Raw genomic sequence first — 14,085 nt, forward strand, 5'->3', positions numbered from 1 at the left:
ACTGCCTTCTGTGGTAGACCCCACCTGCTGCTGCTGCAGCAGAGGAGGTAAGGATAAGCAGTTCCTCCCTTTCCCTGCTTATGCCCCTTTGTGAAAGGATGCTATTAAATGAGGGGATTTTTGAAACCTGTGATCCTTCAGGCAACTGACAGGGCAAGTTTGCTCAGTGTCTGTCTTGAAGTTTCTTCTTCCTCCTTGGAAGGTGTTAAGCCTAATTTTAAGGGAGGATAGGAGGTGGCTCTTCTTAAGCCTCAGGTCTCAGCTTTCTTGCTCCCCTGTCTCAAAAAATAAACGGTAAGATAAAAAAATAAATAAATAGGGCTGTGGATGTGGCTCAGTGATTAAGCATCCCTGGGTTCAATCCCTAGTACCAAAAAAGTAAAAATAAAAAAGAAGAGTAGTGTAGGGAAATGAGTAACAAGATCTTTAGATGTTATCAGGTGGGTGGGGCAGGTCAGGACAGATGTCCAACCCAGTGAGGATTGTCAAATCACTACATTTTTTCTTCTGTTGTAATATCACCTCTTTCTTCCCTGTTCTGACCCTAGCACAAATCTCCTATGTTCATAATTGGGCAACAAAGTGGTAACCCTTCATTTAATATCTGTAAAGGTCAAGTACTGTACAGCATTATGCAGGCTGTCATGGGGGAGATAGAACCTCTTGGACCACCATGCAAGATGCAGTTATTTGAAGCCATTGTTTGCCAAATATATGTAAAGCATATACTGACCTGTAAGAGTTTAAGAGGAATTGAAATTTGAGGGTAGAAACCCTGAGGCAACCATTTCCAACCCAAATGGATCCATCTTACCAAATCTTTCATGCGATTTATTTTAAGTTTGTACTATTTCAGTGGTCCCCGAAGCATATTGGTCCCCCAAAACATATTTCAGTATGATATATGTTCTTAAATCAGGGTTTAGTCAGGAAAAATAGGAACCACATTTGGTATTGCAAAGAAAGTTGAGCTTATTCAGAAAACTCACTAATAGTTGTTGGAAAGCTAACAATAAAGAGCAAAGAGAAGACACTGAGGTAACCAGAGATTAATAAGTTATAGAAGTGGTTAACATCCTAGGAATGGGGAAATAAAAGGTAAGAGTGTGATTACCAGAACCTAGCAGTTTGAAGGAGGGGCACTTTGGGACTACAATCAGATTTCTCAGCAAGGGACACTTTTCAGCTGATATCTGACCTTATAGCATTGTAGTTAGTACACAGACTGGTAGGGGGAGGTGCAACCTCATAGATTCCAGTGGCTTGGCACAGCAGGTGAGGGAGCACAGTGAGCTAACATTCCAACTGCTGAGGGGGCACTGCAAAGGTGTGTGGCAGGATCAGTGACAGAACTGAAAGAAGCCAGTCTGCTGCAGCTGCTGAAACAATCCTGAAGGAAGGGTATTTTCCCTTCCCCCGCTTCCTAAGTTAATTTTCCCTAAGATTGCTTGGAAGTTGCTCTTACCATGATTTCAGTTCTGTTATTTTCAAACCACTTAGGCACAGATTATTGCAGTCTCACCAGTGATATTTCTCTATAATATCAGTAATTTTCAAACTTCTTTGGGGAAATATAAAATCCCAGCTTGGGGATATAACTCTGTGGTAAAGCATTTGTCTAGTACACCTAAGTATACCTAACGCCTTGTTGGGTTTGATACCCAAGACAAAAAAAAAAAAAAAAGTAAAATTCCAGTCCATTCCACCCTCAGGAAATTCTGAATGGAAAATTCTGGGTGGGACCTGTTTTCCAAAGGACCCTCCCAAGTAAGTTGGGTTTAGGTGATCCATATAACACTGCTCTACATTTACAGGTGGCTCCAAGAAGGCTGGGAAAAACTGAGGAAGAATTCATGTAAGATTAGGGAAGAAACAGGTGCAAGTTGTTGTTCTGTTGTGAATAGAATCCAATTCCAGAAACACAAGTTGAAAGACAACCCAAAATCTTTTTTGCCTTTGCTTAACATTGATTCAAAATGTAGCACGTCACTGCACTCACATTACCAACCTAGGTATGCAGAACAGCTCTCTATCTGCATGAGAAAGGCCACACAACATAATGGATGCTGGTATCAGATTGCTCTTCCAGGACCATATCACAGCTGCCTCCAAAGCCTGCAGAAACAAATACATGAATACAAGCTTCCCCGATTCTTAGTTGTCTAAGTTAATTAACTGAGCCTTGGATTTTTCATGGGAATAATATTTTTTAGCTGTTACAGAAGTATGACTTGAATTAGAATTTTCAATTGTTTTAGACCTAATTTCTTTCTTAAAACAAGACTAGAACATTTGATATCTTTTCTAGCTCCAGACTTCTTCATATATTATTTGAGGACTCTATTCTAATGTAATTCAAGTAAAAACATTCAGATACTTGCAGAAAACGAAATCTTCTTTAGGCAGAAAGTGTTTTCATAATCATATTCCTAAGTTGAGTAATGACAGGTAAGGTAGTAATAGTTTCAGGCAAAATGATTCTAGCTGGCACTGCTACAGATCTCTGGAACAAAGCATGCACTTTGGATCTGATAAGAACAGCTTTATCAGACAAGTCCTGTGAACATCCTCAGTGGACTTTTTCATGGAAAAAGGAGTGCTCAGTGATGAGAAGCTGGAGTTGTGACACACTGACTCTGGAGTTAATGGTCTCAAAGTAGGGTATTTGAAGAGTGAAGTTAAATTTCTGAGGAGCCTTTGAGCTAAATAGAGCATAGCATCTCATCTCACTCCTGATGTGTCTCAGATTTCTCCATTCTCTATCACTATGAGAGTATAAAAGGGAGAGATTTCCCTCTTAAAACACAGAAGCCTGGGTTCCTGCCTTTCTCCACTTTCTTTGGCTTTTCTGGCACTCACCTTGTCCACTCCAGTACATTGTTTAGGTTTATGTAGAAACTGACCTTTATTGCATAGTGTGGATTCTGAGGTACAAACACCTGAGATTTTTTTCTCAAACGGATTTCATATTATTTAGTTGGCTTTATGAAGCCCCATGTTTTGCACACTTGCCAAAAAGGCTTAGGGGCTTACAGTACTAAAAAGGTGTTCTTCTTGGCATTCCATTTAGCTCTTAGATCTCTGTAAGGGTCCCCCCCTGGGATTATAGTTACTCTGAGTGGTGCCCCCTCCACCCCCATTCTGAAGAATTTTCTTTTCCCTGGAAGACTCTTATTCACTCTGGTAGGCAGGAATATTGAGTCAAGGGGGAAACTGAGAGTAGGAAACTCGGTTTTAAAGTCAATGAAAAAGTCAAGAATGAAGCACAAAAGGAAAAGGAAGTGCTGCTCTCAAGACACAGTAGGATAAAGTTTGTGAATGTCAAGAGTCTTGGGAAGGTTACAGGTCATACTAGGAGGGCATTCAAAAAAACAGTAGTAGGGCTGGGGTTGTGGCTAAGTGGTAGAGTGCTGCCTAGCATGCATGAAGCCCTGAGTTTGATCCTCAGCACTACATAAATATAAAAATAAAGATACTGTGTCCACCTAAAACTAAAATATAAATAATAATAATAATAAAAAAAAAAAAAAACCAGAAGTAGCTACAGAGTACCACAGACAAGGAGACCTTGAAACTGAGCTGCAGTCCACTCCAGAAAATGAGCACCTTGCGTGCTCTTGTTGCTATATTGCTGAATTCTTACTGGGTGATCACCCAGGTGACTTACTTTCCCAGGCAGGCTGGTCCAGTGAGGGCTAAAAACACACCGTCCCCTCAGAGAATATGTTTTAATCAGCTTTTTCATTGCTATGACCAAAATACATAACAAGAACAATTAGAGAAAGAAAATTTTATTTTGGATCACAGTTGCAGAATTTTCAGTCCATAGATGGCTGACACCATAACTGGGCCTGAGATAGAGCAGAACGTCATGGCGAAAGAGTGTGATAGAGGAAAGAAGCTCAGGACGTAATCACAACCCACCTGCCTACAGTTACCTCCCAGTTAATATATACTAGTGGATTAATGTGCTAAATTAGGGTAAAGCTTTCATAACCCAATCATTTCATATTTAAACTTTCTTGCATTATCTTACACATGAGAAATGGGGGGACACCTAATATCTAAACCATTACAGACATGTTTGTAATCTAGAACTACATTCTAGCTGTTGGTAAAAGCTGCACTGATTTTTCATTAATTTTGCTGTTGTAACTTCTCACTTCCCTTCCTGAAGAAACCCTGTTCTGTCACTCTTGTGTTATCCACAAACATCCTAGATAATCTATTTTTTATCAATCTCCTTATTTTCAATTTTTCTATCAGACCGTATTCTTTGTATTCTCCCTCTTGGGCTTCTCTCTCTTTTCCTACTTATCTCCTTTGTAGTTGATCTGTCATCACTTTTCTGCTGTGAGCAGATCTTTTGGCTATTTTCTTGAGTTTTTCCTTCCTTTTCTCTTTTTTTTAAAAAAATTTTTTAATATTTATTTTTAGTTTTCGGCGGACACAACATCTTTATTTTATTTGTATGTGGTGCTGAGGATCGAGCCCAGCAACCCGAGCATGCCAGGCAAGCATGCTACCGCTTGAGCCACATCCCCAGCCCCCTCCCTTTTCTCTTGCAAGTGGTTTTTTGTTCTTGTTTTTGTTTTCAGCTCATCACAACTTCATTCTCTTTTTTTCTCCCATTATCAGTGCTCTTGAATAAAGTAGATATTCTGGCAGTTCTTCTGCCCAGCCTTCTCAACATGGCTACCAACCAGAGAAAAGGTTTATTACCTTGTATTGGAATGGTTTATATCAAACAGCATGTTTTCTACAAGAATTTTTAAAATTTTTCTAATCTATGATTATTTAAAAAAAATAAATGTTAAACATTCAGGATCATCTAGGTGTCCTTTTTTTAATAGACAAGGATTGTCACAATTTCAGTATTCAGAGTTACACATATAATTGCATAGGCACCAAAGAAAACAGGAATAGACTTAATGTGTAAGTGATGAATTTGAGCTAAGTGGAGGCTGAATGACATCATGTTGCATTGTACAGATGAATGTTTTTCTGTGATTCAAATGTAGAGAATTAGTGGGGGAAATGAATCATCACAGCACAAACAGTGAAAAGCCTGCCAAACAAAAACAAACCTGTACTGAAGCAAGCAGTACTATGCCTAGTTTAAACCAAGTCACATCATTATGCACCTTAAATGTAATTAGTTTGAATTGTATTTTTGTTTTGGATTTTATCATAATTAATTTATAAAAATTTTAAATGGTTTTTAGTTGTATAAGAGCTATAAGCATAAGGGATTTATAACTATTTTTCTATTTACATATATTTATATAACATTATAATAAAAACAATTCGTCAGGCTTCCAAACTAACAGGAATCAGAGCCATCCTCCTGCCTGAGACAACTTAAACTGAACAAAATATATGGAGTGACAATTTTCAAGTCATTGTTAGATATTAGGGAATGAAAGATAGTATTCCCTGAAGTATGGGAAACAAACACAGATTACCCCTGCTGACTGCCAGTATACAGTTTAGTTTCCAGGCCATGGTACAGGGAGGGGAAAGCCAGGTAGGACCTGATGAACTTCTTGGATTGAGGATATTGACTGATTGTGGACACTTGAGTGACTACAGTTTGCAGGAAAGAATTCTGGAGAAATGAGAGAGAGAGCAGCAGAGAAGGAAGTTCAGAGACCTGCCAAAGGTTCCCCTCAAATATTCAGTAGAGTACTGATGAGTACCTTACTATCTTAGGCTGTGAAAGAATCATCCAAGAGGAATAGAAGGAATAGCAATTGTTGCTCACACAGGACTAGAAGATGTGCCTGTCCACTGCCACCCCTACCTACCACCAAGCCAAATTTAGAAAACCTCATAATTCATGGGGAATTATGTAGAGTATTCAGGACAGTCATGCATCATAAATGAGGAATAATTAACCCTAGAATACATGCTGAGCTCGTCTCACCTAAGAAACTTAAGATAGATTTAAAAGAGCCAAACTATTTCCTAGCAATATTATGTGGCCCAGAATCAATTCTAGTGATATTTAAAAGAATACAAAAATATCCAGCCACCAACAAAGTAAAAAATACAACATCTGGTATCTTAAAAGTACTAGGGCAAGGGTGCAACTTAGTGATTGAGCACATACTTAGCATGCACAAGGCCCTGGTTTCAATCCCTAGCACCAAAATAAACAAACAAAAACTACTAGGTGATCAATATTCAGGAATTTATGACCCCAAATTTTAAGAGAGAAATCAATAGGAATTCACTGAGAATTGACTATAATGTAATAATTAAGACAACATTAGTTGCTATAACTGTATTCCATATGTTCAGAAAGATAAAGGAAAGATTGAACATGTTAATTAGAGAAAGGAAGACAGAGAAAGGACCCATATAGAACTTAAAGATGAACACTATGATACTTGAGATGCAAAATATGCACATTAGACAAAATTAGACATTGTAGAAATGTAGATTAATAAACTTGACACAATAGAAACAATGCAAAGAGTAATATAGAGGAAAAATGAATTTTAAAACATAAACAGAATATTAAGATGTGGGACAACTTGAATGGGTTAAATATACTTAATTGGAATCCCTGAAGGAAAGGGTACAGGAAAGATTTTTTTTTGTTGTTTTTTTTGGGGGGGAATACCAGGGATTGAATTTAGGAGCACTCTGCCACTGAGCCATATCCCCAGCCCTATTATGTATTTTACTTAGAGACAGCATCTCATTGAGTTGCTTAGCACCTTGCCATTGCTGAGGCTGGCTTTGAACTCGTGATTCTTCTGTCTCAGCCTCCCAAGCCACTGGGATTACAGGCATGCGCCACCACAACCAGCTGACAGGAAAATATATGAAGAAATGAAATGATAATATCTTTCTAAATTTGATGAAGAATATAAACCCACAGTTCTAAGAAGCTTAACAAACCCCAAGCATAAGAAGCAGGAAGGAAAAACATCAAGCTATAAATTACCCCAAACCAATGAAGAAAAAACTTAAAAGCATCCAGAGACTGACAGCAGATTTCTCTCAGAAACAATGAGAAAGAAGAATGGAGGAAACATCTTTATTGACATTAAAAAAAAAAAAAAAAAGAAAAGAAAACAAAAGTGTCTTTAAAAAGAAGGCAAAATACCATTTCAGACCTACAAAAGTTGAAAGAATTCGCCACCAATAGATACATACCAAAAATAATAATAATAATAATACATTAATTTCTCAGGTGGAAGGAAAATGATACAAAAGAAACACAAGGGCTGAACACTAGGAATCATAACTGCATGGGTAAATATAGGCTTTTCTGTTAGCACAAAATGACCGGGCCAGACACAAACTTCAGGATCATCTCAGCCAAAAGGAAGTTTCATGCAGGAATGGGGTGATGCTGGCAGACCCACTTTCCTGGTGGAAAATGAGCCACTGAACAAAGGAGGGGACTGGGCTACTATGGGTTATACTGAGAGGTAACTTAATGAATGAGAGTGTCAGCTTGTGTACTCAGGAATTTGGGGTCTGTTTTACTGGGCAAAAGGGAAGGAAGTCCAGGGTCAGCAGTCAGTGTCTGGATTTATCTTACTGGACCAGATGGAGGGCCTGGGGTCAGTGGTTGGTATCTCTAAAGGGTTTGTTTAGGGAAGAATTAGGCTTTGGCCTCTTCCCAGAGACTAGGTTTGATGGACACCTCCTCCTCAGGGTTTGTTTTACCATCAGGAAAGGATGTACTAGGAAAGGATCAATGCTCTCAATGTATGGCCTTCTTTCTCACTCCCTTTTCCCAGGCCTTACTATTTTAGGGTTTGTGATTTTCCATATCTAATATTTTCAAAAATAGAATAGTCTGTTGAAACAAAAATAATAACAATGTAGTATGGATAATATTTATAGAAATAAACCATATGACAACATAGCAAAAAGACTGGAAGGAGAGAACTGAGAGTATTCTATATAGTAAATTTCTTACATGTGAAGGAATGTAATTGGTTCTCCTTCTGTCATTGTGCCCTGACTGATAAAGACAATGAAAAGTGTGTTGGAATTTTGAATGGGATCGCATTAAATTTATTTGAAGGTTTTTTGCTTTTTTGTTTTGTTTTGGTGCCAGGGATTGAATTCAGTGTCATATAATCACTGAGTCATATCCCCAGACCTCTTTTGTATTTTAGATAGAGACAGGGTCTCACTGAGTTGCTTAGGGCCTCACTAAATTGCCAAGACTGGCTTTGAACTCACAGTTCTCCTGCTTCAGACTCCTGAGCTGCTGGGGTAACAGGCATGCACCACCATGCTGAGCTATTTGTAAGTTATTTATTTAAAAAAATTTTTTAAAAATATTTTTTGAGAGAGAGAAAGAGAGAGAGTTTTTAATATTTATTTTTTAGTTTTTTCAGCGTACACAGCATCTTTGTATGTAGTGCTGAGGATGGAACCTGGTCCGCACACATGCCAGGCGAGCACGCTACCGCTTGAGCCACATCCCCAGCCCATGTAAGTTTTTTTTATTAATGAACATGGTATGTCTCTTCATTTACTTATGTTTGCTTTAGTGTTTCAATAAGGTATTATCATTTTTTTCAGAAAGGACTTATACTTCTTTTTCTAATTCTAGTTACTACATGAAATGTCCTTCTTTAAAAAAGAATACAGACTTTACTTTATAGAGCAGTTTTGGGTCCATAACAAAATTGACTGGAAGGTGAGGGATTTCCTGTATGCCACTTACATGAACACATATGAACATATATCCTCTCTGTGATAGAAGTTGTTTTGGTAGATACTAAGGAATGTAATTGTGGTTGCGAGTCTCGGGACCCCTCTCGGAGAGACTCTGGCGCTCAACAAGAACCACTCGGAGGGTGGCAGAGTGATCCTCAACAATACTGAGAGCATCCTAATGTCCTATGATCATGTGGAACTTACATTTAATGACATGAAGAATGTTCCAGAGGTCTTCAAAGGGACCAAGAAGGGCACTGTCTACCTTACAGGTCATCTCTCTGTCCAAGGGGAAGGATGCCATGCAGTCCTTCATGATGCCATTTTTATCTCATGAAGGACTGTGAGATCAAACAGCCTGTGTTTGGTGCAAACTACATCAAGGGGATGGTAAAGGCTGAAGCAGGAGGTGGCTGGGAAGGCTCTGCTTCATACAAGTTGACCTTCACAGCAGGGGGCGCCATCGAGTTTGGTCAGCGCATGCTCCAGGTGGCATCTCAAGCCTCCATAGGTGAAGCCCCCAATGGAGCCTATGAGTACCCTTCCATGCCCAGTGGGGCCTATGTCTTTCCCATGCCAGTCGCCAATGGAATGTATCCCTGCCCTCCTGGATACCCCTATCCACCGCCCCCACCTGAGTTCTATCCAGGAGCTCCTGTAATGGATGGGGCCATGGGATATGTACAGCCCCCACTACCACCCTATCCTGGACTCATGAAGCCTCCAGTCAGTGGCCCTGATGTCCCCTCCACTCCTGCAGCTGAGGCCAAGGCCGCAGAAGCAGCTGCCAGCGTCTATTACAACCCAGTCAACCCACAAAACGCCTACATGCCCACGAGCCAGCCTCCACCACCTCCCTACTACCCTCCAGAAGATAAGAAGACCCAGTAGACCCTGCCTACTTCCCTGTCCCCACCTCATGGTTTTCCCTACCCCTCCTTGTGGGACTGCATCTGGCTGGGGGAGGCCAGAGAGGACCTTATTCTTCCCCTGGTCTGATTATAAAAAGTTACCAGGAACTAGTGTTGTAGGAAGGCAGGGCTCTAGCCTCTGGAGAGGTGTCCCCCCAGCTTCCCACACTAGCTCAGCCCACAGCACCCCTCTTACCATTTCTGGGGCTGTCCTTGGGAGCACGGGGTGTTCCCCTTGTTCCTGTTTCACTCTAGTAGTTCCTTTCCACAGAGGGACTCTCTGGCTACCTCCTCTACTGCAGTCCAGCCCCTCATTCTGCACTCAGCCTTGTGAACTCCCCCAGACCAGCCACATGTCTTCCCTGTGGGCCAAGAGGCCCTGTCAGGCCCAACTCACATTCCTTCCTCTGTCTGTGCTTAGCTCTGGAAGGCCACTGTCCCACCTGACCATCAGCCCACATTCCATTCAGCCAGGCCTGCCTTCCCTGTCCTTGGTCATTCTGTTGCCACTTCTGACTTCAGGAGCTTTACAACAAGCCTCCAGTGTTTAGTGGCTTCAGGGGAAGCCCACTGTGGCTGGGGATGAGGCTCCTCTGTTCCCTTGCTAGTGTTTCTGGAATTTGTTTTCCCTCTAGTCTCTTCCCTCTACAAGGGGCTTCTCAACTGGATCTGAAGAGTACATGTCCATCCCATCATGCCATTTGGGGGCTGCGGGGTGGGCTGAGAACAAAGGGCCCCCAACCCTACATGCTGATCATAGCCTGCTGCCGGCCCCTCCGTCTGCTCGTCCCTTTAAGCATCATACCCCCTGGATGCACGGGAGATTTGCTTGTTTGTTCCTGGACCGGCCACGAAGTGAAGAGAGATGGTTATTTAAAGAGAATTCTCTATTTATTTGACAAAAAAAAAAAATCCAGTTACTATATTAATGTGAAATAAACCCTGTTTGCACCTTGATTTGTTTGCTAAAACTATGAAATAGTAAAAATTAAATAACTGGAAAAAATAGGAATGTAATTGTGAATCATATAAACTTTTTTTTTTTTAATAAGACACCGTCTTTCAATTTGGCTGTACCATTTTTGCATTCCCACTAGCAATGAATGTTTCTGTCCCTCCACATCCTTGTCAGAATTTGGTGTTGTGATTATTTGGGTTTTAGCCATTATAAATGGTATGTAGAGGCTGAATATGTGTTTGTTTGTTTTTAATTTCAACTTTCTAACTCCTAGCACTCTTTTATATTGGTATTATCATATTCTTATTAATTCTAATAATTTCTTTGTAAATTCTTCTGTATCTTCTATTTAGACAATTATCCTTTGTGAGTTGTGGCAGTTTTGTTCCTAATTCTTGTTCCATATATTTTAAGCAATTTCCTGTTGAAAAGGTTTTTCAGACATAGGCTGAAGGAATATAGTTATAATATTAACAATATAAAAGTTGAGACTTCTAGTATGAGGCTCCATAAATGTAGACAACCATCTTTATTGCTCATACTTACAAAGACAGAGGTCATGAATGGCCAGTTTGTAGCTCAAGAGAGGTTCATTAACAATTACTCTAAGGAGTGGAGCGTTGAGATCAATGATATTGCACATGTTGGTGGCCTTGGGTTCAGTCCCCAGCACAAAACAATTACTCTAAGATTCTCAAAGCCTACTGGTTCAGGTTCAGATTTTCTAAACTATCTTTGATGTTAAGACAAATCTTAAGGATTTCAACAACAGGATAACAACAACAAAAATTTCCCATAAAGAGAAGCAAGAGGGGTTGAGAGTGTATGGATCTCAGTGGTGGGCATTTGCCAGCATGCAGAGGCTCTGGGTTATATCCCCAGAACTGCAATAAGAAACTCTTCTCTTAGAAGAAAGAGAAAGAGGAAGGAGGGAAAGAAAAAGCATGGGTGGGGAGAGAGACAGAGATAGAGAGAAGAGCCTTCCTCACTAGGGGCAGACATCTTGGTGATATGGTTTACCTACACTTCATTTACTTTTTAAGTGCAGGTGCTAAAGAGGGCTGAGCCTCTAGCTTTATCTAGGTTAAGCAGACACTTCCATGGATTTAGTGTACTATAATGTACTATTTCCCCCATCAAGAAGAACTGTAGTGCTATGAGGGATGATCTGTGTCAGCCAGGATAAGATGGGGGTTGGAGAATAGGGGTAGCAGGCTTGTGCAACACACGTTGTAGGTGTGGGCTTTGTGGTGTGGCAAAGACTAAGGGAAGGCAAAAAAAAAAAAAAAAAAGGATGGTGTTATGGTTTGGATATGAGGTGTCCCAAAAGCTCACATGGGAGACAATGCAAAAAGGTTCAGAGAAGAAATGATTGGGTTGTGAGAGATTTAACCCAATCCGTGAATTAATCCCCTGACAGGGATTAACTGGGTGGTAACTGAAGTGGTAGGGTGTGGCTGGAGCATGGCTTTGGGGTATATATTTGTATCTGGCCAGTGGAGTCTCTCTCGGCTTTCTGATTATGATATGAGCTGCTTTCCTCTGTCATACTCTCCTGCCATGATGTTCGGCCTCACCTTGAGCCCCAAAGAATGGAGCTGGCCTTCTTTGGACTAAGATCTCTGAAACTGTGAGCCCTCTAATAAACTTTTCTTCCTCTAAAATTGTTCTGATCAGATCCTTTAGTCACAGCAACAAAAAAGCTGACTAAAACAGATGGTTACTTTTTATAAAATATCAACTTTGGGGAAAGAATCAGCATACAAGGAAAATACAAAAAGTCATCCTTGGTTCAACTACCATTTGGAACTCACATTTTTATATAATATATAAGAACAGATGGATAGATGGATAAGTAAATAGTTTAAAAAATAAATTTGTGCTTATAGTCAATATAGTTGTGTCTAGGATTTCCCCCCACTCCCTTTATAGTTCATGAACGTTTCTTTAAGTATAAATTCTTCAAACAGGTTGTTTGTAAACCTTATTTTCCAGGACAAGAGTGTTCACTGAGCAAGACCAGTGTGACTTCTAGGCTACAGAGAAATCTAAATCTCTCTGGAGGCTGAGCACAGTGACGCACGCCTATAATCCCAGTGGCTCAGGAGGCTGAGGCAGGAGGATGGAGAGTTCAAAGCTGGCCTGAGCAATTTAGCAAGGCCCTAAGCAACTCAGTGAGACCCTGTCTATAAATAAAATATAAAAAAGGGCTGGGCATGTGGCTCAGTGGTTGAGTGCCCCGGGGTTCAATCCCCAGTACCTAACAATAATAATAAAACTCTCTGGATAAGCATCGCTAGAAAGGATATCAGAGGAGCATATGAAGGCTATGTTTTTCTTCAGTGGAGAGCCTCCCTTACCACACCCGATGAAGCCAAGAGTTTCCTTGAAAGGATACTTTGTGCCCCTCTCTGTGCTCTGGGCTTTCATTTTTTTTAAGTTCCAGGCCTGGAGCAAAGACACAGCTCTTTAAGTAAGGAAAGAGGAAACAGGAAATACAATAAAAGAAAAGAGTAAGAAGTTGAGGTGAAAGAGGAGTAAAGAAAGAACAAATCCAGGGGAGCCAGTGAAGTTTGCTCTGTATAATTTTTGTTTATTTGCTTCTTTGTTTGTTGTAAAAGAAGCAACTGGTGTGAGAATCTTGAGTACACCCAGCTGGGAGTCTGGTTTCTGATAGTTTTGACTTAGGGAGTCTGCCATAAAAGCATGAATAGGAAAAGCTGCCATTACTTTATGTCAACAGAGAAGTCATAGAGTCATTGAGAGAGAACTTCCCATATTCAAACCTACCTTCTTTTAAAAAGGAAACAGCGGGGCTGGGATTATGGCTCAGCAGTAGAGCACTCGTCTAGTACATACAAGGCGCTGGGTTCGATCCTCAGCACCACATAAAAATAAAGAAATAAAATAAAGGTATTATGTCCAACTACTTCTAAAAAATAAAATGTTTAAAAAAACAAAAAAAAGGAAACAGCCCTGTAATTTCTCTCCATTTTTATCTTACTATTTTGCCTTAAATTCAATTTGACTTAAAATTAAACCATTGCCCTAACTTTATCACCCACTTCTAATTCAACTTCCTGGGAGTTTTGGGGGTTTGTTTTATGTTTTTTGTCTTTCACTTAAAAAGTTTGGATGGAGAACCCACCATGTGGCAAGATGCTAGATACCAGACAAGGGCTAAGCCTCTCTGGACCTGGAGGATACAGCATAGTTTGTGGGGCTGGCTGTGAGGGTGGCTCAGGGGGCAATTGTAAGTCAATGCACTAAAGCATAATTATGCTATAGGAACAGAAAGTATCCTTAAATTCCAGATATAATCAAATAATTAACTTCTCTGTTCCTCAGTGCCGTAGACTAAGTGAGCCCTGGTCATTTGTGCCTGGATGGTGCCATCAGAGAGGCACCATCTCTAAATTTTCCTCTCTTCAATTTATCCTAGCACTGATGCCAAATACATAGCTTTCAATGACCTCAGTGACTACTGAATCAAGTTGGTATTCCTGCACCTGGCTCTTGAAA

The 14,085-nt window shown here is 40.3% G+C and overlaps 1 pseudogene; it reads left to right on the top strand.

Moving 5' to 3' along the window:
- Positions 1–3,829: 3,829 nt before the first annotated feature.
- LOC143404248 (WW domain-binding protein 2 pseudogene) lies at positions 3,830–9,805 on the top strand (annotated as a pseudogene).
- Positions 9,806–14,085: the final 4,280 nt, after the last annotated feature.

The sequence above is a fragment of the Callospermophilus lateralis genome, chromosome 7 (genome assembly GCF_048772815.1).
Source record: "Callospermophilus lateralis isolate mCalLat2 chromosome 7, mCalLat2.hap1, whole genome shotgun sequence".
NCBI lineage: Eukaryota > Metazoa > Chordata > Mammalia > Rodentia > Sciuridae > Callospermophilus > Callospermophilus lateralis.